Here is a 27,497-nt window from a genome sequence, read left to right as displayed (position 1 = left end):
TTGGCTGACTCCCTGTCCCATTCTCTTTCTGCTCCACTGAGCAGTGAGCAGCTCCTGTTTGAAGAGGCATTCGGAAAGTGGATAATGCAGTGCTCTTGCTTCTTTCACCCATTTATCCGTCTTTTCTCACCCAGGAAAAGTTGGATTGCATTCTGGAAAGAAGACTGCCATTGCTTTTCTGTCTTAAATGTGTGCTTCTTGGGTACTCATCAACAGGGCTAAATGAGACTCTTCAGGAACATCCATATGATGCTTTTGGTAACAAAGTAAAGAGGTAATAGTTAGGGAGGGTTAAGGATTCATTTTCAGGTGGGGATTTCTTCCTCTGTGTGCCTCCGGTAGAGGCAGGATGTAGCTCTCTTGGCTTTCTGCTTTGCCTGTCGGGTATGTCTTCTCTTGGTTCTTTTCTGGAGAGGGGGCCTAGGCTGTACTGCCTGTCCCTAGGCAAGATGAAAGGCCATTTAGGGGCCAGGTATATGACCCTACCTTCAGGCAGGGCCTATATCCTGTCTCTAAGGTACCACTGGGAGGCAATATAGCACAGTCTGAACTAGATTCAAATCCTGGTTCTTTACTTAATTAGTATGTGACCTTGAGCACATTACTGAACCTCTCTGAGCCACAGCTTCCTTATTTGTAAAAGATATGTTCGTACATTGGAGATTTGTTGTGAGAAGCCAAATGAGAAAAATGTATGTCAAGGGCCAGACACTGCACTTGGCACATGGTAAGTGTAGAATTAATGCAGCTATTATCACCATCACTGCTGGCATTTCCTCCGATTCCTACCTGCGGCTTAGGCCAGTTTTGTTAAGATTAATTTAGTTTCCCAAAAAGATGTGCTAATTGGATTATTACATTTTCATGCGTTTATATTTATATATACACGCAGAGCTTTGAAATCTACACATGTATATATTTATCCATTCAAGTCTCTCTTGTAAAAATCTGTAAGAATTATATTTTTGAGTCATTGAACCATGATGAAATTGTTTTTCAAAAAAAGATTCGCTGTAAGTGATCATTATGTAGGCCATCAAGATGGAGAATATGGTGGAAATGGAAGTTAAAGACACCATCAGAAAGAAGCCTGATGTTCACGCAGGGCTATTCGTAGAATACACATTTTTATAATCTGGATTTTTAAAAACATTGGCACTCGCCTGCATTGTTTAGGGCTGGATGGCACAGACAAGGCTGTTTTGGGGCTGGGATAAGTATTTTTTTGATTAATGCTACAACTTGTAGACTTGTAATCACGAGTGACTTATCAGCAGCTTTTCAAAATCTGACATTCCGCACGGAGTGCCCCAGTGAAGGAAAGTTAGCGCTCTGTGAATGCTTTTACAGTTGAATTCCACACACATGAATTATGACAAGTGAGGCGACTACTCTGTGGTTTGTTGTGTCTGGTCTGGTTCCTACTTTTAAAGTTGCAGTTGCGTTTGGTCATTTGAAGCTTATTTTCACAGTCTGGCCAAGCCAGCAGGGTCCCGGGGCTCTGTAGGGGACATAAACCGCCAGCCTTTAAGTTAGAATGCTCAGCAGATAAGCATTTCAAGACTGCATTGCATCATACAAAGGGACTTATGGGCTTATTTAACATATACTATTTGACTTAATTTAGATATTTAATGGAAAGAAAAGCCTCTTATTATCACTGAAGGAAAGACCTGCCAAACATTGTGAGGCTCAGTTGAAATATTATAACGGATGTACGGAGTGCAAATACATTTCATGGCCTTACATAATGGGGGTGTTTAATAATAGTTGTTTCTTTAAATTTAGCGCATGTATCTTAGATATTTGCACTTTGTAAATTATACGCTGTGGATCAAGAAACTCCCGTTGCGTGTGTGTGTGTGTGTGTGTGTGTGTGTTTTAAAAATTTGTTTTAATGAAGTACGTACTGATTTTTAAAAATGAATTTCAACTGTGATTTATGTTTTTTTCATGAGCCCAGATTGGGGCGTCCATGCCAGGAATGAACACTTCCCATCCTGTCTAGAAAAACATAAATGTGAGCAGTAGCTGGATCCGCTGACCTGATTGGCCACGGCTCCATGGAGCGTTTCACTGCGCAGGCATTGGCCTGCTGTGTAGATGGGGCGTCTAGGAGCCGTGGGGTGGTGACCTGTAACAGCTTGGGGAAGGCACACCTGGGTGTCTGGACGGAGACCCGACCACGTTGCCGCCCCGTGTGCCTGCAGCTTTCACAGACATTGTATGCGCTCAAATTGCCAAGGCACACAATCAGCCGAGTCCCAGTTTGATGTCCACTCCTGTTTTTCCAGGACACGGGGAGCTGTTACGGGGCTGAATTGTGTCCTCCCTGCACCACCCCCCCTCCACCGCCAAATTCATAGGTTGAAGTCCTAACCCCTAGTATCTCAGGATGTGACTGTCTTTGGAGAGAGGGTGTTGATGTAGTTAATCGAGGTAAAAGGAGGTTATTAAGGTGACGACGCCTCATCCAGTATGACTGGCGTCCTTGTAAGAAGATGAGATTAGGGCACAGGTGCGCAAGAGCAAAGCTTCAGGAAGACATACGGCGAAGGTAGCCATCTGTATATAAGCCAAAGAGAGGGGCCTCAGAAGAAACTAAGCCTGCTGACACTTTAATGTCAGACTTGTAGCCTCGGTAGAGCTAAGAGAAAACAACTTTGTATCCTTGAAACCCCCTAATCTGATACTTGGTTATGGCTGCCAGAGAAAACTAATACACAAGCAAATCCCAAACTGCAGGAGGGCGTGGGTCATTTGAAAACGTCTTTTCCATATTATGATCCAGTGTTTAAATATGGAAAACAGTGACAGGAAAACCTTTCCTGGGAAGAAAAGCTGTAAGTTTGACCAAATCCGTGTGGCGGGCAGGGTGGCCTTACTGGATGCCAAAGCAATAATACGGGAAATGTGTGTTACAGTGGGCCGCTCCCGGGGCAAGGGTCCCACGTACATCATCTCTTTCCGTTCCTAGCACAATCCTCTGAGGTAGAATTGTGATCTCTGCCTTACGAGTGAGCAGACAGGCCGGGAGAGTCAGCAGGGTAGGAGCTGGGGTTCAGCCAGGTAGTCCTGCTCCAGGCCTGTCCGTGTTGTTGCTTTGCCAGTCCTGGGAAATTAGGGGTTAAAGAAGGGTGTTTGTCCGATCTCCTATGATGATTAGGGTAAAGAGACTGGGCACCCTCCCTTTGGACGCGTTTTGGTCCCATCTCCAGAGAGAGGCTGTCCAGTGCGTTGAGTGCCTCGACGGTGTCACTGGTAATAATAATCTTCACGAGTATTGCAGGGTACTTAGTATGTGTGAGCCCTGATCTAACTAAAACATGTACGTACCGCGTGTTTCATTCTCGAAGCAGCCCGAAGCAGTTCTCGCGAAACTTCCGACGGGGACGGGTCCACACCCAGGGGATCTGACCCCAGCCCCTGAGCCTCTCACCCCCGGGCATCACTGCCTCCTGCACAGGGCTGGTACTTGCCCAGCACTGGCATCTGTCACAAGGAAGGGGAAGAGGGTAGCTGACGTTTAGGTTTTGAAAACAGAAAAAAAAATTTCTCTCTTTTCCCCTTATTACAAAAGCGATTTATGATAAACGTAAAACATTTTAAAACCAAACCAAAGCAAAAATAAATAAAAATTATGGATAGTCCCATCCCCTCGTGAGAATTACTGCTCCTGCTTTTCTGTGTGCCTTTATAGTCGCTTTACTTGGAAATATACTTCCTGTGACTATAAATATAATAATATTTTCACGAGCAGCAACATTAGTTAGAAAAGAGCAAGGACTTTGGAATAAGACTTGGGTTTAAATCCTAGCGTTCTAACTATGTGATGTTGAACAAGTTACTTTCTTTCTGTCTTTAAAACGGGGTAATAAACAGGTAAAACTTACTTCATTGGGGTTTACGGTAAATAGTGTGTGTAATGTTCTCTTCTGTAGCAACTGGTACACAATAAATACAGAAATCATAAGTTTAAAAAGAATCAGTTTTTGTAGCTTAGCAGTATATCATTCAACAAATGTTGGTGAACAGGTATGATTGGGGATCATGTTGCCTTCTATGTCCTTGTCTATTTTTACAGCCCTTTTAAATGTCTGCGTAGTATTTCATCAGTATGAATCCACTTTCCCCAGCTTTTATGTCCCATAGGCAATATGGTGTTGTGTTTCTTTGCAACGTTGTAACTGAATTTTCCCCAGTGATTACTGTTGCTTGAGGATCAATTCCAAAGAGGAAGGGATGGACAGGAATGGCATGATTTGAAGGCTGTTGAAGCAAGACCAACTCATCTCCTAAGTTCCCCTGACCCTAGCCATGCATGAGAGGGCCCATTTCTTTCTTTCTTTTTTTAAAGTTCCCCGTGTGTTACTACTGTAAACATGTCCTTGACTTATTTCTTTTGGTAAGTTTTTGATGTAATATTAGATTGATGGACACAAAAGAAAAACGGGGCATAATTACACTCTGTGGGTCACTGACTCAAATCTGGCATCATGAAGGAAGAACAGCGGCTCTAAGAATTGAGAGAGGAGAGATTGGGCACTGGTGTTCAATTAATGGTGTGGTCCACGCAAAGTTGAGGACAACACCTGTCATATAGGGAGCCCTTACCATGGGCCAGCTATTGGGTGCATGCATTCAACCCGTAATGTAATCTTGACAGCAGTACTGTGGTGGGGGGAGGGGGGGTGTGGATACCTGGGGAGTCTTTTTAGCCCTGTTTTTTAGATGTAGAAACAGAGGTTTAGCGAAGTTAGGTAATCTGTCCAAAATCACAAATTAGGTTACTCTGTGGCAGAGCTAGGAGTTGAACTCAGGGGCTCAGACTCTCAGGTTCCTGTTCTTGTCCTGAGGTATGAGAAATGGAGATGGAACCAGAGACACAGGAGCCAGCGTAGAAACCAAATGAGAGCTGAACATGGTGGCTGGCTGGTGTCGGGCCAAGGGCAGAGTGGAAGCCCTCAGGGTTTCTGGCTTGTTGGAAAAGAAGGAGGAACTTTGGGCAGACACAGGGAGACGGAGAAGAGGAGCCAGTGTGGAGAGTGTGAGGTTTCAGATGGTATATACCGGGCCACGGAGACTGGGGCTGGAGATCTGCCAAGAGTTGTAGTAACAGCACTTACCCTGTTTTAAGGCTTACGTGCATTATTCCACTTAATCCTCAAATGACTCCATGTCATAGGACCTGTCATTACCCCTGGGTTGCTGCCGAGGAAACTGAGGCCCAGAGAGCTTGAGTAACTCGGTCTATGAGTGTCACAGCCAGAATTGGACCTCAGGCAGCCAAATTCTGATGCTCTGGGCCAAAATAGATCAGGAACTAGAACTCCATGGGGAGTTTGCAACCTGGGATGTATTTGTTGCAAGTGATCGCTCCCTGCTTTTGAATTTTGCAGCAATTATTGCCTGTAGAATTCGGCTCGCAGGCCGAATTAATCGTGTCCTCCCTGTGACACGACTCTTATTTAAATCAAGGACTGTTATTTAACTTCTCATGCTAGGAAGACAGCTGTGCTTGGATGTCCCTCTTTCCAACCTCCAGACATGGGTACCACAGTTAATTGGAGTTTGACTGAATTTCACTTGAGGAGTCTCATCCTGTATACTTGAGACAGGTGCCTTTTCTGGCAGGGAAGGGAAAGGAAGGGAAGGGAAGGGAAGCGTTAGGGCAGGAAGGAGGGGATGGTGACCCGTTCTGCAAGTCAGAAGGAAATGAAAAACCAGAGAGGACACCAAAAGCAGCACTAGAAAGCATCCCTTTTGCACAGGCAGTGGAAGGACCAGATGGGTGCCTCAACCACCTGCCCTAAACCCCTCTCCTCCACGTCTCTGTTCTCAGTAGGGGTGTGCCATACAGCTTCTAGGCCATGATACCCAGGCTCGCTTGACTCCTTGCTTTCCCCCTCCTAGGATTTGCCTGGCTGCAAACAGGAAGCCAAGAACTTTAGCGGGGTACTCTCACTAAGGTTCTAAACCGTGTATTCCCATTTGGGCTCTGTCTTGGGAGCTGTTCCAGAGGTTCTCATGTTTCCCATTTGAGCTGTTGAAAGAACGGTACTCTAGTATTTGGTGCCATTCAGGGAGGAGGCTTGGCTTCGAGAAACCCATGCCTCTGTCACTTACAAACTGTGGCCTTGGGAAAGGATTCGCCTTCTCTGAGCCTCAGAGCCCTGTGAGATGGTCGCGCTTACTTGTGCCACTGTTGGAAGGCTTATAAGAGTCTGGGCAAAATGCTCAATACAGAGCACTGGGTGCTGTAAGACTGGCTGGTCTTAGAACTGGATGTCCTCAGGAGATTACCCAAAGGCCTCCCAGTCTGTCGAGCCACCAGGGTGAAAGGCCAGCGTGTTCCTTCTTGTCTTGTATTTACAACAGACATTTCACCACTTTGACTCTTTGACACTTTTGCTTGATGATTTGGTCCTAATCATCAGCACTTCTGGTCTCCTGAGGCTTTTCCAAACCACGTCATTCCAACCCCCTAGAATGCGCCCTTCTTTCTCGAAAGGAAATGTGGCTGTCGGATGTGGGACAATTGTTTTCTTCTTCTCTACTTACCGTTGTGATTAGTTTTTTTTATTTTTTATTTTTTTATTCTTTTTTTGAAACTCTGTGAGAATTGTCTGGAAGTTCTTCAGTCATTTCATTAGTCATTTAAGTCTTTTGGTTTTTAAGATTGAAGGCAAATTACTTTGAGGCAGTGGGTCAGATGGACGTGGCTGGCTGGGTAACCGTAAACCTGCTGAGTCAGCCGTCTGCTCAGACAACTAAAAGCTGAAGCATGTTTGATGACTAGTCACTGGCCAACGTCACGCTAACTCAGAACTTCATTTCTGCTCCTAAGTTGTGGGAACTTGGATGCCTTTGTGGGTTGTTCGAAAGCACTCCCAAGTATTATACTGATTGGATTTTGAAGCATTGAAGTGTCGGTTATCCCCTGCAGTGGTGTTTGTGATTTGAGGCCGACGCATAATATCGTGACATGGTGTCATTCCGAAAGGTGGGATTCACTGCCGTTAATTCATAGGAAGGGAAACCCAGGCTCTGGAAACTCACTGACTTGCAAAAGGTCTCAGACGGTTGGTGGCAAAGCTGGGACAAGGTTTGCTCTTTCTACTAACAGGTCATGCACTAGCCACCCTCCTGGGTTATTGCCCTTCTGCTGAAACTACCTGGGAAGCTGTTTATTTTGATTCTTCTACCTGGATTGGAGGGACCGTCTGAATGTCAGGGATGGTGGTTGCCTCCAAATGCCCTCCTGACCCCCTGTCAGCACATTATTGCCTTGGAAGAGAAGTCTGTTTAGTGTGCGTGTTCTCTCTTGCCTCTGTGCTGTGTACGTCATCCATGTTGGATGGGTGAGTTGCTATATGGGTCCCTCAGTGTGGTAACATCATCTCCCTACAGTACCATACGTGATGAAATAATCATGCTTAGTAAATGACAATGTTTACCTTACTCTGGTACCACAGCCTTGACTGTTCTGTCATTGTTTTTTAACTTCCTCGACTTGGGCATGAATTTAAAAGATGATTTGAGGCTATGTGGGGATATTATTTGGTTTAACAAAGAACTTGGTCTCTATGTTTTTATTCCTTTAAGTAATTTGTGATTAACCTCAAAGGCCTGTGGTAAGATGGCTTTTGTGTCTAGTTGGAATATGGCGACACAGAAATCTCTTAGAAGAGAGATTTGGCCCAACTGTAGTGGAACTTCATGTTTCATCCCACAGAGTGAGTCTCGTAAACAGCGCTTTAAAATCCTTCTTCGAGACCGTTGGTTTCCTCAAAAAAAAATCCCCCCCCCCCTTAAATCTTTTGTGATATTTTCCTTCTTTTCCAGTAACGGAGGACTTTTCCTTTTTACAGTGTTAAGCTGCTATCTTTTTCTTAATTGTGAAGCAGGCAAAAGTCATCCCAGAGAACAAGTCTCAGAAGAATTGCACTTGGTACTGTGACCCAGTTGGTTTCTTCATTCTTTGAAAAGTTGTTTTATTGCCCCTTCCCCCCACTGCAGTATTGTATACTGATTATTTAACCGTAACTTGTCACAGGCGATATAGGTCCTGTTAACAAGATGAGCTCTGATGTCCTCACGCATAGCTTCCCATGGAAGGTTACCTCTTGGGGAAACTGAGGCTTGGGCTGTCTCCTTCCTTTTTCTACAGGGCCTACCATTGTAGTTTTTCCTTGTTAGTGACATCATCACTATGAATGTCGTTTTTGTTCTCATCCGATGGAGAGGCTTGCTCACAAACAAGGCATCTCAAGCTTTTTTTGAACAGATACATAGGGATTGTGTCTCTAGTGAAAGTGAAATAATGTAATTTGTTTTATCACCTTGAGTTGTTGACTATGGATTGTCAAAAATACGTTTTGAAATTTAAAAGTGTGAAAAACAAGAGTGCTGGCTATCAAAAGAGCTCTCCCCTCAAAGTAAACATATTTATAGAGCACGACTCAAAACAAAATAGTTGATCGTGATAAGGCCAGCCAATGAAAAGAAAGTAAACATGTTTACCACAAAAGCCTTATAAAGAGCCCAGATGGCATCTAGCTCTCTGTTCACTTGACTGTTCTTCCAGAGAGCTACTGAGGTTCCCCTGGGCCTTGGGGACAGAGACACCATTTGTCCTACCAGCGGGATACCCACCTTGTACAAGCTCTACTTACTTAGCTTAGCCTAATTTGCCAGTGGGAATGGAATGTTAGTATTTTGAGCCATCGAAATGAACCAGCTGGGGAAGGTATTTGTGAAATTGAGCCTGGAGTTACTGTGATTCTTAAGTAGAAACTTGTCACAGGTTGGATGCCAAGTTGGCTTATGGGGAGTCTTCCTGGCTCCCTGAAAGGGCCTCAGATGAATGCCACATGTAATGACCCTCTGCCCCGGATACTATAGTGTAGGCATTGAGGATAATAAAACATGAATCACGCCTAGCCCCGCCTCACCCAGTGGATTTTGGCGAAGGAACCAAATAGCTTGAATAAGAAGTTGGTAGAAAAGACAAGGGCATCCTGAGTGATGCAGGGCATTTCGGGGTACTGAGTACCATGGAGAGTGAGTGGTAGATGATGTAAAAGAGAGGAACTTGAGAGAGGGGATGCTGGATGAGGTAGTGGTGGCTTGCCTCAGTACAGTCCAGGAGCAAGTTCAACAGAAATGACCTGCTGAGAGGTGGCTCAGTGGGAGGTTGTGAGTGGATTTCAGATTTCGAGGTCTTAGAGTTGGAGCACTTCTGAAGGATGAGAAGATCCAAGTTTTGGCCATGCCCTTAAGTATAGAGGAAATGGTAATGTGGTTCATTAGCATTTAATGAGCCCTTACTGAATGTGGGCAAACATTATCCCAATTTTCAGGTGCAACTTGACCGGAGTTGCGCTAGTCAGTGGCAGAACTAGAATGGGGCTTAGGCAGCCTTTCCACAGCCCATGCTTTCAGCTACTGCGCTGTACTGTGTCTCGGAGGGCTTGGAATCTTTTAAGGTAAGGAAGTTCAGATAACGAGGTGTATGTTCACTCATTCAACAGATTTTTTTTTTTTTTGAGTGCCTTATTTTTACCAGGCCTTATGTAAGCATTAGCCAGGCTGTTGGAAGGACCATCTTCATGGCTATTGAGGTTGATAGAAGTGGCCACACCGGATGGATCTAGACACAAGTTGTGAACCAGATACTAAAATACCTGAAATGATATAGAAGAGTGTCCTTGATATTCAGAAGTGAAAGCCATATGGCTGTGCTGGGAAGAGTGTTTCCCTCTCATGTGATCATCGAAAGAAGGGTTTGGAAGGTTGAAGGAATCATGGTGGAGAGAGACCATGGTTTTTTTTCCTTGGAGGTAGGTGATAGGCAAGGTGGGCTGTTAGCAGGGCAATAACTTGGTTCTAAGAAAGGGAATTGGTTGCTGTAAGTCAAGGGATGTTGACTGAATGGCTTTCTTCTTCTTGAAGGAAGAAGGAAAGTTTTGAGATTTTTCATGATTTTGGTAATGGAGGGTGGTGGGAAGAGGTGAGCATTGGAGCCAAGGTGAAGTTTCTTTAATACAGAAATGGGATTTGGGGGTGATCGGAAGGCAGCAGGATAATGGTGCTTTTTATTCTCTAAGAAGGGGTTCCATTTAAATCACTTATTTTCCATGGCAGGGTTTAGACATAAGTTAGGTTACTTATTGAGGAGATAGGGAGAAGGGACAGACAAATGCAACAGGAAGACAAGACTCCAGGTTTTAAGGAGAATGTTAAGATTTTTAGTAAAGGAAGATCAATAAACAAACAAGCACAAAAGGTTTCTGGTAGAGCCTCAGTGAACTAGAAAAGTAATTACACGGAAACCATATTCCCCATGGGTTCTAATTAACCTAGTGGGTTTACTTAAAAGCTTGTTTTTGAGCATAAATATCAAAAAGTCCTCTGATGAGTTGAAAGAAATCTTGCTAGTGAAAGTTAAGCAAGAGAAGAATGGTTAGCTCTAGAGAATTTAAGTGAAGTCAGGTGGGCTTGCTGAAGCCAAGAACGTTTGTGCGGTTGACTCTTGGTTAAATTTGGTTGACCATTTTTACTAGAACTTTAGAACTTAGCTCTTCCGACAGAAGCTTATTTAGGGTACATTTGAGGTGATTATTATTTTAAAAGCAGAAGTATTATTTATTCTTCTTTTCTAAGCCTTATTAGTTGAGGCAGATTGGCATTTTATTTGTGAACTGACAACACACACTTTTTTTTTTTTTTTTTTTTGCAGCCGGTGTGCTTTTTGAACTGGGTTCAGCATTGTCAGAAAGTTATTCACGGGAGTTGATGATGGAGCCTGCTCCACCCACTTCTGTTCCCTTTCTATTTTGGTGCCATTTGCAACAAAAGAAATGAAGTTAATAAATTAGAGAAGGATTGAAGCTCTCACAAATGCTCTCCTTCCCATCAGGTTGTGTAACCGATGAGACAGAGTGGGCCCACTCTTCCTGTAGCACATGGGACCTGAAGGAACATCCGTGTAAATCACAGGAGATGGCCTTGACCTTGGGGCTCCCAGGTCTTTTGACCAATCTGATACAGCTGCATTAAAAAGCCTATAAATATATACATTTGTGGGTGTGTACATTCATGTGTGCATTTGTGTATGTGTATACTTCATACATACATGTATATTTGTATTTACATGTGTATGTGTACATACATACATGCATGCTTCTATCCTGTGGCCATGTAAAATAACAGATTTAGCATTCCAAAGCCAAAGGAGGTCCAATGGACAGCATGTTGAATTTGAGTTTTGTGTCAGGCCCCCCATGGGAAAAAGATGGCTTTTATCTCTCCTTGGGCCTGGGAAGGACAAGGGAAGGGCAGGTAGTGGTTATGGGAATGTGGAGACTATATGGAGGGGGCTGGGAGACGTCACCTTTCATAGAGGGACTCAGCCAATCTGCATTTCCCTGGAGGCAAGGGAGCCTGGGCAACGGATGCCCCATCTTCCCTGTCCTCAGATGAGAAGTCCATTGGTTGTATCCAGCCGGAAGCCAGAGGACACGGGTATCTAGTGGTGCAGCCCTCCCGGGCACAGAGCGAGGTGGGGGGGATGATGGGCAGAGCATCTGGAGAGGCACATGGAAAACCACATACTGTGTTTTGTTCTGTGAACTTCCTCGAGCTTGACCCTGCCATACTCACTCAGATAACCCGTGGGAGAGGTCAGAGTGGCCAACGATTTCCCAGGCGTTCAGGATGACGAGGATGTATTTACCGTCTGAGAGTGGTGGCGTTGGAAGTGTGGTGCCTACACCAATTGCACCAGCATCACTTGGGAGCTTTCTAGAAATTCTCAGGACCTAAACCTGGACCTATTGAATTAGCCCCTCTGGTGGAGGGGCCCAGCAGTGTCTGTTTTATTAGCCTTCCTGGGGATCCCGGTGCTTGTTCGAGATGGAGAGCCACTGCTGGATGTGTTCAGGTGTTAGATGGTGGGCAGGTAATGCTAATTTGCTAAGATGGCCACTGTTAGCTTGCTTGGAAATGGCAGGGAGGGGAACGTGTTGTCTGTATCAACCCAGGACAGACTTCCTGTCCTCCTTTTGTAGGACGTTTCTGAGGATGCCACAGAAATGGAATGATGCATTGTATTTAGGCCGTGGGTGCTAATACCCAGTGCAGTTCATGCCTTTAATTTTCAAGTTGCCCTCAGCCATACAAGGAAGTACCAGGCCAAGCCCTAGACTTTTGGAGGTTGTTTTTGAAAAACAGATGCAAATACAGCCTGTGCGGTTGTTGTGTTCCCGGTGCCTGGCAGTGTTTGGTAAACAACTTGATTGCTAGGTCTTGGCCTCAGGGAACCACAGCTGCTCTCTCCAGCTCCCCGCAGACTTTTGTACTGAGCAAGGATTGCTTCAGGGAAAAATAAACAGGGGAGAACAAAACAAGTAAACATCACGGTTGTTTTGTGGCTGCCTCTACCTGTTTTCCTGGAGCTGTTTTGCAACCACAGGCCCTGGGCTTTGGTTCCTTACAAAAGAAAAAAAAAAACAAAAAGCAAAAAAACAAGGCAAGACCCCATGGCATCCCAGGCTTCTTTCTCTGCGGTCAGACTGTGGAGGGGCCACGGGACCTGGAAAGTCTGGGTGGTGGCCCTTGCAAGAATATATGCAATTTTAAATATGGAAATTGAAGGGGAGAAGGCTTTGTTCTTTCTGATGACCCCCAAGATGACAATCTGGTTTTTCAAATCTCTAGGAAAACAGATTGAATATAGCACAATTAATGTTTCAGCTCTTCTAGGCTTTTCTCTAAAATAAGTTAATGGGCTTTTAATTTATTGCAGCTCCTGATTGGTAGGGTTGAGACAGGGTTGCAGCCCCCCCCCCCCACCCCCCTCAAGGTGCTCTCTCCCAGGCCCTAAGGAAGAGGAAGGCTACAAAGTCCTTTTGGTGTATCAGCCTCGGGGCTCAGCCCCCTGCTGGCTGAATTCCTGACCCTAAAGTGGTGGAGAGCATTGCAGTGCCCCTCAGAGTGGAGGGACCCATCTTCATCGGAATTACCTGGGTGTCTAGTCGAAATGTAGATTCCTGGGACCTGAATCTCTGGACTGGAGGTGGGGGGGGGGGAGGCAGGAGTATGCATTTCAAGCTGGTGCCCCAGTTGCACACTCAGGTTTGCAGAACAAGGCCTTGGTGATCGATACCGCCACAGTGTAAATATGTGAGCTGGGGTAGGGAGCCTGTGATCTGTTGCCAGACTTTTGAATTTATTTTAAGAAGTTTTTATTTTTGAGACATGCACATCATTTTGATGCACTTACTTTTTTTTTCAAGTTTATTTATTTTGAGAGAAAGAGAGGGAGAGGCTGTGTGTGTAAGGGGGGGGGGAGGGGGGGCAGAGAGAGAGGGAGAGAGAAAAATCCCAAGCAGGCTCCCTGTGTGGGGCTCAAACTCACGAATCCGTGAGATCATGACCTGAGCCAAAATCAAGAGTCCGACGCTTAATGGACTGAGCCACCCAGTCACCCTGACGGATTTCCTTTTCATTGACTCATAAGTTCGTTATTTTGGCTCCCTCTTTCTAACTAAGTCAGAGAACCTTCTTCCCGAAATCATTTTCTTTTGGCCTAAATGATATACCTCTTTGTGAATGTCCTTCTAGAGAGATGGTGAACTTCTGTTTGTCTGAAAAGATCTTTATTTTATCCTCATTTTTCAAAGAAAATTTTTTTCTGGCTATATAATTCTAGGTAGACAGTTTTTGCCTCTAGGCACTTTTCTGGGTAATTTATTTGGATGTCTGTCTTTGCTTCTGTTTTTTGTTGTTGTTGTTGTTGCTTAAATTTTTAACTTTTTTTTTATTTCCATGGCTGTCCTTTCTAATTTCTGGAGTTCAGAATTTTGGTTAGAGTTATAGAGCTTGGTGGAGATGAAATTCAGTTCTGGGGCTTTTGGACTCTTAAAACGTATACAAACAAACCGTAGTGGTACATGGTTTTTATTCTCATATATGCGGGGTAACTTGAATGGTTTAGGAAATCAAGCAGGACAACACTAACTGTCAGACCCTTAGAGCACGGTGTCTTAGCTGGAAACCTGCAGCTTTTCCGAGCATGAATGAAGAGGAAAGCTACATGAGCTCTTCCACCCCCCTTCCACCCCACCCCCCGTGCTGCTTTTGAGGGTGACTTGTCTCCTCCTACCCACCTCCAAGCCTCTGAATATGCTACTTTGGTTTTGTGGCATGCCTTTCCCACCTCACCTTCCTTTTCCTTCTAAAACTTGTTCAAGATAATTCCTCTAGAAAGCCTTCATCTACCCAGACACCTACTATGTTGTTTTGTGTTCGCTTGTACAGCTTCTCTCTGCTGCTGAATTTCTCTAGAATCACTGACATGGAGTGACCTCAGCAGTCATTTAGTATAGGGGTTGCAAGTTCCTTCCTTCTCCTCTGCCCCTTCCCTTCCCTTCCCTTCCCTTCCCTTCCCTTCCCTTCCCTTCCCTTCCCTTCCCTTCCCTTCCCTTCCCTTCCCTTCCGTCTTTCTTTCTTGTTTGCTTTCTCTTTTCTTTCTCTCTTCTTTTTCTTTCGTTTTCTTTCTTCTTTATTTCTCTCATGCTGTTAAAAGATTAGCTACTATCTTTGAAAAATCCTGAAATTTCACAAAACGGTAATGATTCCTGCCTTTGTTTGTACTCGTGGAAGTTCTTGAAGCCCTGGGTTTATGTTTCTTTGTGGCAATAATTGGCTTTGGTGTGCACCAGCTGCCCTCTTTAGCTGAAAAACTGCTCGTCTTCCAGGTTGCTACCTTCCCCATAGCTCCCTGTACCTTACACACCTGGCCTATTTTGCTCTCTTGTCTCGTCTGCCTGGTCTCTGTGGGGTACGACAGCTTTCCCTGTGTGAAGCAGGAAGCTCAGGGTCAGAAGGGCTAAGGATCCTCTACAAGACCTTGCAGCAAGCTTGAGTCACAAGAGTGTCTAGTGCAAGGCAGGTGCTCAAATTGTTTGTATTAATGTATTGGCTGGAAAATACAGAGTTCTTGTGAGTGTACTTCGTAGAGTCAAGCCCCTGATACAGTGTGATTTTGGGCAAGTTACTAAGACTCTGCCTCAGTTTTCTTATCTGTGGATTAAGATTATAACATTGTCTACCGGGAACTTTGTTGTAAGAATAGAAGTAGATGCAATAATTGTTGTCAAACACTTAAAACAATATCCAGCACATAGTGAGTTTCCGGTCAGTAGCCCTTATTTTTTTGTAGGATGCTGAAGAATGACTTCTTTCGATGTTTGATTCATTTGTTGAGCTGGTAAATCTGTATTGAATGCCTGCTGTGAGCCAGGCGTTTCTCTGAAGTTTTGAAGGACAGCGATAAATACAGCAGAGATGCTCCCTTATCTTGTGGAGCTCATATTCAAGCGGGGACAACAAGCGAATACATGAGAAAAAAGTTTCTAGGTTATGACAGAAGCTCTGGAGAAAGCGAATGGAGTGATATCACTGAGAGTCGCTGGGGATCTAGCCTATGTCGGTAGGCAGGACAGCCTTCTTGCAGCGGCCTTTGCCCCTAAGATCCAGTGATCCAGAGAAAGCCATTTGTGTAAGGAGTAGGCTCATGGCATGGCATTCAGCATGGAAAAGCAAGGGCTCCGGTCCTGAGGTGGAAGAACATAGCTTGCTTGGGGTGGAAGGAAGGCCACTGTACCTGTGTTGTAGCTGAAGATTGGGTTGGTGGCTGGAGGTGTCAGAGAAGTAGGAAGTGACCAATTTGCAGGGCCTTGTAGGCCACAGAAGGATGTTTGGTTTTTATCCTAACGATGGCAAACAACCTCAGCCCATCTCTTTTTGCTGTGTGACTCCAAGTTATGCTTATACACGCAAAAGTTCGAGAAACAGTCATGTGTAATACATTTGGCAGATTTCCCTCGTAGTTGGAACTGTACTCCCTGGAGAGAAATGGAAGCCTTCCATGGGCACCCAGGGGATGCTGTCAGCCACCCAGGGTGGCAGCTCACCAGGGCTGGGCACTAGTGCCAGGGTGAGAATTCTGTGCATGTGCGAAGAAAGCCCTCTCTGCCTGTAGCACATCTTCAGTGTTGATGGCAGATCGATGTAACAGTGATACGCGATAAAACTCTTTTTAATCAGGAATCTGAAAGGAGAAGCTAATAGCTTAGCTTGTTCAGAATAAATATACTTTATTAAAACAAAACAAAACAGGGGCGCCTGGGTGGCGCAGTCGGTTAAGCGTCCGACTTCAGCCAGGTCACGATCTCGTGGTCCGTGAGTTCGAGCCCCGCGTCGGGCTCTGGGCTGATGGCTCAGAGCCTGGAGCCTGTTTCCGATTCTGTGTCTCCCTCTCTCTCTGCCCCTCCCCCGTTCATGCTCTGTCTCTCTCTGTCCCAAAAATAAATAAACGTTGAAAAAAAAATTAAAAAAACAAAACAAAACAAAACAAAACAAAACAAAAACAAGAAAGATAAGCAGTAGAAGGGACTTGGGGAGCATCAGTTACTCCCCCGATCTTTGCACATGAGGAAGCTGGCATCCTGAGATAGTAAATAGCTTTCCTGGGGCCACACAACGGGCGACAATATCAGGTTCAGAATTCGGGCTTCTCCACTCTGAGGCCTGTGTATTACATAGTACGTTCTGTCTTGATGGAGATACCTCCCAGAGGTTTGCTCCTTCAGTAACTCCTGTGCATTTAAAAAATTATTTTGGAGGAGAAGTGTTCATTATTATTTAAAAATAATTTCAAAAAAAGAGGGGGGGGGTTCTAGGTGGTTCATTCGGTTGAGCGTCCGACTTTGGCTCAGGTCACGATCTCACAGTTGATGAGTTCGAGCCCCGCATCAGGCTCTGTGCTGACAGCTCAGAGCCTGGAGCCTGCTTCAGATTCTGTGTCTCCCTCTCTCTCTGACCCTCCCCCGTTCATGCTCTGTCTGTCTCTCAAAAATAAATAAACATTACATTTTTTTTTAATTATCACTATTTAAATTTTCATGTTTTTTCATCGTCTAGGAAAGATAATTACTTAATAGGAAATGGCACACTTATCCATGTAATATTTGAGTTAAAACACCTTATTGTTAGCTAAGCACTCTATCATGGGACATGATATTTTTGTAATGCTAAAATATGTAAAATATTTTGCACCGAATCTAGGATAAACAAAACATTTCAGTGTATGTGTTGAAGTAATGGGTAAATGTATCTTTCACAACAGTATTTCCGGTTCATATTTTACAACATCACATTTGATATATTGATCTACCCTCATTTTAAAGGTGTTTTCCCCTACCTCTAGATTCTATGTCTGCCTTGCTGTTTTTAAGTTTAAGGAAGTGGTGGTTTTAGAAGCTACATCTTAGTTATGTGTAAAAAATATTTTTGTATTGCAGTGTCCCAGGACCTTTTGCTGACAATTCCAGTTTCCAGACGGAACATTTGGGCAATGGTGAAGGCTTCCAGCCCTTCTCTGATTTGCTGCCAACCATGAACGGGTGGATGTGATGCTTGCTGGCCGAAAGGGTAAGTGAACTTTTATGATTATTTGTGTGAAAATTCACAAGACAAAAAAGTGGCCGCAGGGGTCACACACAGTGCAGGAAATTGATAGAAGTCCTAAGTTCATCATAACAATTGCATACTGAGGGTGAGAGATTCTCATTTTGAAAGAAGGGAGCAACTCTGATATTTTTTTCTGCTGTAACCCTCTTGAATAACCCCTGCAGTGATCTGAGGATTTATCAAAGTCATAACAGGACACAGGAGAACTTATTTGTGTGTGTGTGTGTGTGTGTGTGTGTGTGTGTTCATACTGTGAAGGGTGGGCTATCTAAATTATGAACCACATGCATAATTAAAAGAATAATTACTTTTTTGGTCCTATCATAACTCAGCAAAAAAAGGAGCCACCGTGGTATAAAAGTATAATGACCTCATCTTGGGTTTCAGAGGAGATTTAAGGCTGATTTGCTCATTAGGAAGGTCTCATCCCAAGCTTTCCACATGATGAGGGCTCTTAAGAAAGATACTGGACTCTCAAAGATATTCAGAAAGATGAGCATTTTTTTCAATCATTGTTCACCTCACTAAGATACTAATTGTAGTTTTTAAGGGAAGTCAGAAGAGGCATGATGATCGTTTCCTCTTATATGTTTTTTCTGTATTTGATGGACTGTACCATGTTCCTCAGCAACCAGTGGCTCTTTTATAGTAACGAAGGAACAATTGTGACTTGCCTTTACAGAGAAAATAATTGGTTGAGGCCAGGTGTCGTGGATAAAAACTCTGACATCATTCACTGGTAGCTTTGTCATAGGAAGAGGTCACCTTTATGGGGAACCATCTCGTTTCAAGTTTTGTATTCAGTGATTTAGTGATAAGAACCATTGGTGTAAACTCCATCTTGTTTGTCTTAGTGTGACTCTGTTTGAAACAGGCTCTTTTTAATGGAGGGAAGTGTAATGAAGGAGAAAGAGAATTTTATTGGAAATTGGGAGACCTAATAGTTATCTGATATGGGACAGGTTAGTCTCTATTGTGGTTTTCTTTCTTTTCTTTTCTTTCTTTCTTTCTTTCTTTCTTTCTTTCTTTCTTTCTTTCTTTCTTTCTTTCTTTCTTTCTTTCTCTCTCTCTCTCTCTTTCTTTCTTTCTTTCTTTCTTTCTTTCTTTCTTTCTTTCTTTCTTTCTTTTTTTCAAGTTTATTTGTTTAGATTTGAGAGGGGGGAGAGGCAAAGAGAAAGGGAATCCCAAGCAGTTCCCCTGATCAGTGCATAGCCTGAAGTGGGGCTCGATTCCACAAACATGAGACCATGACCTGAACCTAAATCAAGAGTTATACGCTTACTGATTGAGCCACCCAGGTACCCCTGATTTTCTACATTTAAAATAAAGCACATAGGTTAGAGCATCCTATTTGTCAGTGCTACCAAGGCCTTAGAAGATGTCAATTTAAATGCCATCATTTAACATTAATTTTTAATGTTTATTTATTTTTGAGAGAGAGAGAGAGTACGAGGAGGGGAGGGGCAGAGACAGAGGGAGACACAGAATCCAAAGCAGGCTGCAGGCTCCAAGCTGTCAGCACAGAGCCTGATGTGGAGCTCAAACTCAGGAACTGTGAGATCATGACCTGAGCCAAAGTCAGATGTTCAACCGACTGAGCCACCCAGGTGCCCCAAAAAGCCCTCATGTTATAGATGGAATAGCTGAAGCCCTTAGAGTCTAATTGAGCTGTCTAAATCCCTGGGCTTGGTCAGAACTGGAGCCTACTTCCTTTTGTCCTCAACGATTTTTGTCCTCAGTGATTTTTTTCTTGTCTATCTCTGGTATAGAGGTTGAGACATCTAGCCAGTTGAGTTAAAATTTCTCTGATAAGTGTCTCCTTAAGACATTGTTATACATTTAGTTATTTGGGACAGATAGTAAAAGATTTTACAGTTAGAGATCAATGTGACCTCCTTCTCAGTTCACCGATTAAAAAAAAAAAAAAGCCCTAATGAAGTAACTGAGGCAAGTATTATTGACCAGGTGATCCTCAAAGAGCCTGGGAGCTCTAAAATTCACTTCCACGTAGGCTAGTTTGGTACTGTATTCTGCTGGAGTTTCAGATTGAGGAAAAACAGTCTTTTACCTTCCTGACATTCCTTCTTTAATTGGCAAGAAATAAGGCCAACTGTAAATGGGAACACATAAGGCAAGAGTGTCCACAGTGAGGAGAAATGGTTAGTGGAGTCATGGAATTTAGAGCAGATAAAGGTCCTCCATCATCTTCCTGGGTGGTCTTGGGGAAGTCCTTTGATTTCTCACCTATGAAGTTCCTCTGAGGGCTTTCCACTGCTAAATAGCTATGATAGACTTCTGTGGATGGTCTGCAGACTAGTGAGCAGATAGCATGCATTATGAAAAATTATATCTTTTAGGATCCAGGTAGAGTTGAGACCAAAGCCAGGGTCTGTCTCATACACACATGAGAATTCATAGAAGTGGTTGGAATTCTGAAGGCACTGAAATAATAAACTCAGGTTTGAGAATATCTGTCATCTCTGTCGTCAGTATTGGGAAAGTGACTCAATCTTACTATCATAAAATTGATGTATGAAATTAAACAAAACCACATGAATGGATTAAAGACTGGGTTCATTTTATTGATTAATTTCATTGCATGAGGCCTGCTATTTGAAAAATCATTCTGAAGAACTATAATGAAAATGATCTCTCTTCTGAATTGATAAAATTGAATACCAGTTTTTTTTTTTATTAAGGAAGTGCTTTATATTTATCAGATTGTAATAAACTGCCCTTCACTATGTTTTTAGTAGAAAATAGAAGTACCTGAAATCTGATGAGCTGGGGCATGAGTTCCGATTTTCTGTCCTTCTATTCTTTGTCAAAGCCCACCTCCAAGGTTTTCCAAAAGACTAATTCTTTTCCTCCGTGATGCAGTAACCTGGCTTTGCAGGCACTCTGTATCTGATAGTCCTTTCACTGTCAAAAATGTATCCACTGTCCTGTGGCTTTTTAGGACATTACAGTTTATTGAGTAACCAAAAGAAGCACCAATTCATTGTTAACTGCTCGTAATTTGGAGTCTTTAGGCTCGAAATAAACTCCAGTTCTGAGTGCAGTGTTTCATGGTAAATGTCCTCATGGTAGAACAGGGTCACAGTCACAGGCATAGGCAGCCAGAACAACAAATTGCTACTCACATGCAAGGCAGTGAAACCATCTGAGAAAAGGTTTGTGCAAAGAGATCATTACAGCAAATGTTTAAGGTAACAAAATGGGCAGTGTACTCATTTTATGCCGGTGATAACCATGCCTGCATAATACATTAGCTTAGGTGCAAGATAGAGAAAAGGGAGGCTGAGTGCTTGAGGTCTCTCTTTGTGATGTAGTTCTTTAATGCCACCATTCACCAGCAGGGAATGAGTTGGCTCCTGTTTCCCTGGCGTGAAACTGAAGTTGATATGGATACCTATCTGATGCACATCACGAGACTCCACGAGTGAAGAGTGGCTAAGTCTGCTGCATATTTAATAGGCAGTTAGCCACAGTGTTATTAATAAATGTGATAATAACAGTCTGGATTTGCATAGAGTTTTCCTGAGAAGAGTTGAGTAGAGGTGGTGAATTGCTGGCTTGTTATTCAGTCTGTGCCTTGGCATTGCCCACTCTCTAGTAGTAAATTGTGTTTTGCTGGGGGATCTGGTGTAAGAATGTAGCACCAGGTGACATTGTTTTGTCGCCAATTGTTTTTCCTTACTTGCCTACAGTTACTTGATCTCTCTCATAATGACATTCCTAGTTATAAGCTATTTGGATGAAGGAAAAACACGGGAAATAATTCTTCTCACTTAAGACTTGAGAATGGGCTATGTTTTGGCTGAGAGTTCCTTGCTTTTGTATAAAACTTGAGAATGTCTATTTTTTTTTCATCGGTTTTGGGGTGCGGTGGTGGTGGTGGTGCAGCTTCCAGGAAGAGGTGGGGGCAGGTAGCAGGTGTTTTGGGACAGGAAAGCTGTCTGATGGGCTCCCCTTCTGAGCCGCGTTGTGCTGGAACCTGTCAGTGGGCAAAGCTACTTTGTTGTGTTTAAACTTCCAGGCCCTGAAATTTTGAGTTTGAAAAGTAATTTTAGCAATTTAATAAACTACATAATATGTTTTATAAGCTGGAGCGAATGATCTTAAGTATTTTGGTCTCTTTCATAACACAATGAACCTAATATTGGTAAAAATACAGATCTTCACTCACGACATAAAGAGTGGCTAGATTTAATAAGCAGTTATGAGTGCTGGCAGCTGCCTATCAGATTGTATAACTTGGGCTCCAGCATGCGAAGACAGTGTCAACTTACATTTTATCTCCGAAGTATTTTCGAGGTGTTTATTTTGCCTTTCTCTCCAGTCGCTAACCTAATAGAGGTAATGTAATTGGCTGAATATTTTCCACACAGCTAATTGGCTAGGGGCCAAGGTGGAAACCATTGTCTGGCTTGATGAAGATCAGAAATTAACATGACATTTACGTGGAGGTAATGGAATATATTAGTAGTGTAGTCATTCAGGATGGTGAGAGCGAGAGTGTCCATCCTTTCCCTGCCCATAAGCAGCACGACGAGTTCTGAGGATGATGAAGGAACCTCTAGTCCCCATCCCACCCCCATGTCTCCGTACTTCACAGCAGTGGCCAGCCAACACCTGTGTCAAATTTACTTTTCAGTTTTTCAGACAGAACTGTAAGACAAACTAATGAATTATTCCCTTTGTCAATTAAAAAAGAAAATCCACTACTATTGTAAGATGAAATTCCAATTAGAAGGTTGCATTTAATTCAGAAGCTATAACATTGTTTTAATGAATTCTGTTGGAGGTGACAGTTTATGTGAGATAAATTTATATGGTGTAGGTAGATATAAATTCATTGGATAATGTTAAACATGTTACTTCATATATATTAGCTGTGAAATTTATTTCTTCTCTAGTTATGTCCCCAAGGAGGTAGAGTCAGAGGGAAAAAACATATCTTCAAAGAAAGGGTCCTTTCTGTCCTTTCAGATCCTTGCTCGAAAACAGCCTTTTCTCACTATTATTAAAAAAAAAAATCTGTTAAATTTCTGCATTAACTGAATTTATGATTCTTAGTGTATGCTATTTATAAAATTGAATATAGGTTTTATGATATAGGAAATTAGTCTAGGAATGAGAATATGATCCAATTTTGTAATAAAGGTAATCTGCATTTATATTGCAGAGATTTTCCATTCCTCTCTAAGCCCCTTATGGGATTATACACACATTTTTCTGGACATACAAATTCACTATAGAGTAAACTTTTAATGGATTGGGCAGGCTTTTGTTCCCATGACATCTACACAAAAGCATCAAACCCTTGCCTAAATCAAAGGTGGTGAACATTCTTGACACATTTTGGATCTTACATTTCCCCTACCGCTGCCCCTTCCTGTGTCCTTGACAGACATCACTAATTGATCACATTCTCCCTTCTGATGAGTGCTGATTAGACCTCAGAGTTTCTCCACCTGAATTCCTAGAGGCAAGCTTATACATTGACCACTGGCATGAGTATCAGCAAAATAATGTCAGTCCGGTGGCTTTTGACCAGTCTTGATGGTTTTCCTTTGTTTACCCAGTACTTACTCTAATATCTGGCATCCAGCGGTTTAAACACTATATGCTTGTTATATTAATGAGAAAATCTCACACAGCACAGTTTTAGCAGTTATCTGGTTGTGTAACAGTTGGGCTTCTGGCACGTGTCTGCCACAATTGTGTGATGTGAAGTATTCGTTTTTCTACCTTTCATCTGGTTTTGTTGTTAACTATGTGAAACATTATAGTTTTGCAGTTTTTTTTTTTTTCATTCTTGAGCTTTGGAAAAGATAAAAAAGAGACCATTCTCACCCTCTTGTTACCTGTGCATCAACTGAGGCTCAAACCTAGAAGGAAGTGGTGGGGTAAGAATGCAACCCAGACTCTCACTCTCCAAGTGCAGTTTCTTTCTCAAAGGGAGGAGCACACACATGTACCAGGTGCTGACCGGTGCAGGGCAAGTGCCTTGCAGTTTCCTTTTGCATATGAATCTTGTTTTTTATCAATACCCTGAAGCAGGCTGTACCAGGGAGGAAGGCATTCAACTATTATATTTCAAATGATATCTTCTGTGATGTAAAATTCTAGGAACTTAAATTACACTGTGTGTTGTTTTTCAACAATAATCTATTTTCTGTCAACTTGGTTCAAGTAACGCACAGAGACTGAAAGAAGGAAATTTCCACTTAGTCTGTATGCAGTGCAGGCTGCTGAGGTGCCCTGTTGAGAAATGCCATCGTTTTAATTCCTTCTTAAAGAAAAATGAGCAATTAGTGCATTTAAGCACCATTTAGTTAATGTACATTTTAATTTCATCGCAGCATATTGTTTGATTATTTGTGTGGTCTTGGTCCGAGTAAGCAGAGTTCTGGAAAGTGATTGTAGATGAACGTGTGAGTTGTTAACCTCTTGTCGTGTGTTGATGGGGGAGTACAGTCGGCCTTAATCAAGGATGACAACATCAGTGGGGCCCATCCTGGTCTGCTCTGATGGCGACGCTTGGATTTTCGGTGCACACTGTTGCGTGCATCCCCAACCACTTGATTGGAATAGGTCCTGAGACGAAACCTCGTTCATGCCTCTTTGTGTTCCGCGAGATTTATTAATGTTCGCGACAAAGAATTACAGCAGCCATTCGTGGGGCGTTAGTTGTTCTAGAGTGGTTTGGATATCGCATGAGTTATTTCGTTCAAACAGCATCACCGTCTTCTGGATGTTACCATTTTCGGTTTTCTTGTTGAGAAGACAGAAACCCAGTGCCTAGGTCGGTCACCTGCTCCGGATCACAGAGCAGGTTTTGTAAGTGAGGTTTACCTTAAGTTGTGCCACTTCCCAAGCCTGTGTCTTCACCACAAGGGCCTGCTGCCTCTTCGTCTCTGAATAGATTCTGTGGTTCCTCAAGGCCCTTTTATTTGATTCAGGCAGGGAAGATTTTGTGGCTTGTAGTTGTCTTTGTGGAAGAAATTGGAATCCAACTCATTTAAAACTGCAGCTTAATATACAAACAGGATTTTTATAGAACCAGTGATATAAAAGGAAATAGCTTCTTCCAAAAAAAATTTTTTTTCAGAAATATTCCTTACCTACTGGCCTTTTCCTCAGTCTAAAATCTCCCAGAATCATGCGGGTAGGCTCAGTGCTGTGTGCCTCCTTGAGTTCTCTCCTAAGTAAAGATGCTCCTGGTAGTGGCAGCTCGTGGGGTCCCTTACGTTGGAGGAAGTGAGTTTTTTCCCTTGATTCGATATGAACAGAGTACATAGGAGCAGCAGTCCAGTTCCTCCTGAGAATGGGTGCGGGAAGGCAGAACCTTGGCTGCTGGAATTTTGTGCCCAGGGCGAGAGCCAGGCATTGGAAAGGTCAAGTGTTGCTGCCTTGACAGGTTACTTAGGCCCTTTGTCTGTGGCCTACAGGGATGCCTGCCCTTCCAGGATGGACGTGCCGGCTAGATGGCCAGCACGCTAGCTCCCGGGATGCTCTGTGGACTTGTTTTTTTTTTCACGACACCTGCATTCAGTTATTATCGAAAGGATTCCTCTCTCCATATTTTTAAGAGGCGCCCACTGGATTGTGTAGGGTGAAATGGCTTGTCATTTGTGATTTCCTTTACAAGTCTTCAGGAGTGAACAAATGGTGCAGCATCTTGATATTCTGGAATCTGGGTGATGGCTATCTGGGGCTCATTATGCTCTTTCCTCTACTTCTTTATGTATCTGACCACTCTTATAATAAAAACAGTTGTAGGTGGGTGGGGGTGAGGAGTTTGGCTCCTTACCTAGTCTGTCACTGGGTAGAACCAGGTCTCTGCCCCACTGTGCTCCACCCCACCTTGCCCAGCTCTCAGCTGCTGGTGTCATTTCATTGATACGGAGTCTTGGGGCAAGAAGATGCTCACCTAATCAGCCAAGAGTAAAGTAATTTTCTGGACAGTATAGATAAAATGACTTTACCTGACATATTTCTCTCTCATTCTCCCGTGGTCGGCGTTTGGAGGGGAGGAGGTGGAACTTGAACTCCGGGCCCATCAGACTTTATTCTCCTTCACCTCTGAGTCCTTGGGGCCATGGTTTTCACAGTGCGGTCCCTCAGGATGCCTGGGAAATGTGTTTAATACAGATTTCCACAACCTCGTATGGGTTAAGGGGAGCATGGTGTCTGAAGTAATGGTAGATAGCCCCAGGTCTCACTCATTCTATGGCTGTGGCCAGGTCATGTATCCTCCTCAAACCTCAGTTTCCTCATCTGTCAAGTGGGGGCAATGGTAGCATCTACCCTGTCGGCTGTAAAGTCCTTAATACAGTGCTTGGCCCCTTGCAAGCACTAGAAGTAGGTTACTTGGAACCCGTATTGTAACCTTTTTGAGACATTTGCAAATACACTGGTGTAACTGGGAATGTTAAGGATGTAGCAATTAATGCTCCAGGGGGCACTGTGTGGTGGGTATAATTTCAACCCTCTACGTCCTAGATGTGTTTTTTTGTAATTATTAAAAACATTTTAAAAATCAGTATTAGAATTTTTTACATAGATGTTGGAGAAAGAAGTCTGTCACCAAAGTGTATAAGAGTTGACAAGTGTAAATATGCAGTTAGACAGTTTCAAAAAACGTGTATTATTTACTGATCAATGTAGTGTCTCCTTCGGAGCCATTACACTCAGCATTTCCTGTCAATCTCGCCACGCTGGTATAATCAGACTATGGATATGCATATTAAAGTACAAGAAAGTTATTGTGTATGTGTGGTGGCAGCTTTTTAATTGTTAATAATGTTGCAGCTTTAAAAAGGTATCGGGATCGTTTACTGTTAGGATGGTTAATAGCCCTCAGAATTGCATGAGAAATCAGGCGGCGGGAACACTTGTTACCGATCGGCTGGTGTCTGTGCCTCCAGCCAGTGCTGCAGGTACCAACGGAAGCTTTTATCTGATCTGGGTGCTGAACGCTTGGAGATTCCTTATGCTTTTCTTTTTACTCCTGCTTTTTTTTTGGTGGGGAGAGGGGGACTTGTACTCATGTAAGTGTGTGATGGCAAAAGGCTGGCATAACATCTTTGTCCCTATCAGGGATCAGCAAACTTTTTCTGATCACGGTAGTAAATATTTTAGCCTTTGGGCACCGCAGTCTGTTACCGCTACTGTCGTGCGAAAGCAGCCGCAGACGACCCGCGAATGGGTGGGCATGGCTGTGTTTCCAATAAAAGTTATTGACAGACAGTGCAGTTTGAGTTTTGTAGAATTTCCACTCGACATGAAGTAGTAGCGTTAATTTTTTCCCAACCCTGCAAGAATGGCGAAACTGTTCTTAGCTCATGGGCGGCAGGTTCAGTTTGGCCCCAGGGCCTGTGGTTTGCCGAGCCCTAGTCTGAAGAAGATAGAGCGTGAAGCCATGCTGGGGATTCACTTCTTTGTTCTTGTTCTCTGACACTTGAGCTCTTCACTTTCTGATGAGATAATAATGTCTTCATTTTTGTACCCATCTCATCTGGAGAGAAGCTCTTCTATGTGATTGGATTATTTATTGATTGAGGGTGAGAGGTCTGTGTGTGGGGGTCTCCCTCCTCCTTCCTGTATTTAAAAGAAGAGAAATATAAACTGGAAGTAAAAGTGAGGCCACGGGTAAAAGATGAAGTGAAAGGGAAGACAGGTCAAGGAAGAAAAGTAGACCTTGAAAGTGACGTGACCTCCATGTCTCTTCAGTGCCAAGCACTTTCTGAGGTGGGTCATAGATCCCCCAGCAGAATTGAAGAGGAGACGCACGTGAACATTCTCGAGAATCTGAGAGTTAGGTAGGACTTTTAATATGTATTACACGTTCAGTACGTAGCCAAAACTCTTACTCGTGCGTCAGGTCTGGGGTGTCTGCAAATACTCCTTCAATGCAACATTTAATAAAATTGAGACATTTAAGGAAAAAT

General features: G+C 43.3%; 1 protein-coding gene across 4 annotated transcripts in view; it reads left to right on the top strand.

Moving 5' to 3' along the window:
* The window catches only part of FOXP1 (forkhead box P1), a 596,530-nt gene that overhangs the window by 71,342 nt on the left and 497,691 nt on the right, over nucleotides 1-27,497 (top strand). For all 4 annotated transcript variants that reach the window (XM_043587930.1, XM_043587931.1, XM_043587932.1 and 1 more), the window contains exon 2: nucleotides 17,370-17,499. The gene's annotated coding sequence lies outside the window, so the exon portion shown is untranslated. The remainder of the gene's footprint in view (nucleotides 1-17,369; nucleotides 17,500-27,497) is intronic.

This window comes from Prionailurus bengalensis, chromosome A2, assembly GCF_016509475.1.
Source record: "Prionailurus bengalensis isolate Pbe53 chromosome A2, Fcat_Pben_1.1_paternal_pri, whole genome shotgun sequence".
NCBI classification, from domain to species: domain Eukaryota; kingdom Metazoa; phylum Chordata; class Mammalia; order Carnivora; family Felidae; genus Prionailurus; species Prionailurus bengalensis.
The sequence above is the reverse complement of the archived record's forward strand: the minus strand, read 5'-3'. Positions and strand labels throughout refer to the sequence as shown.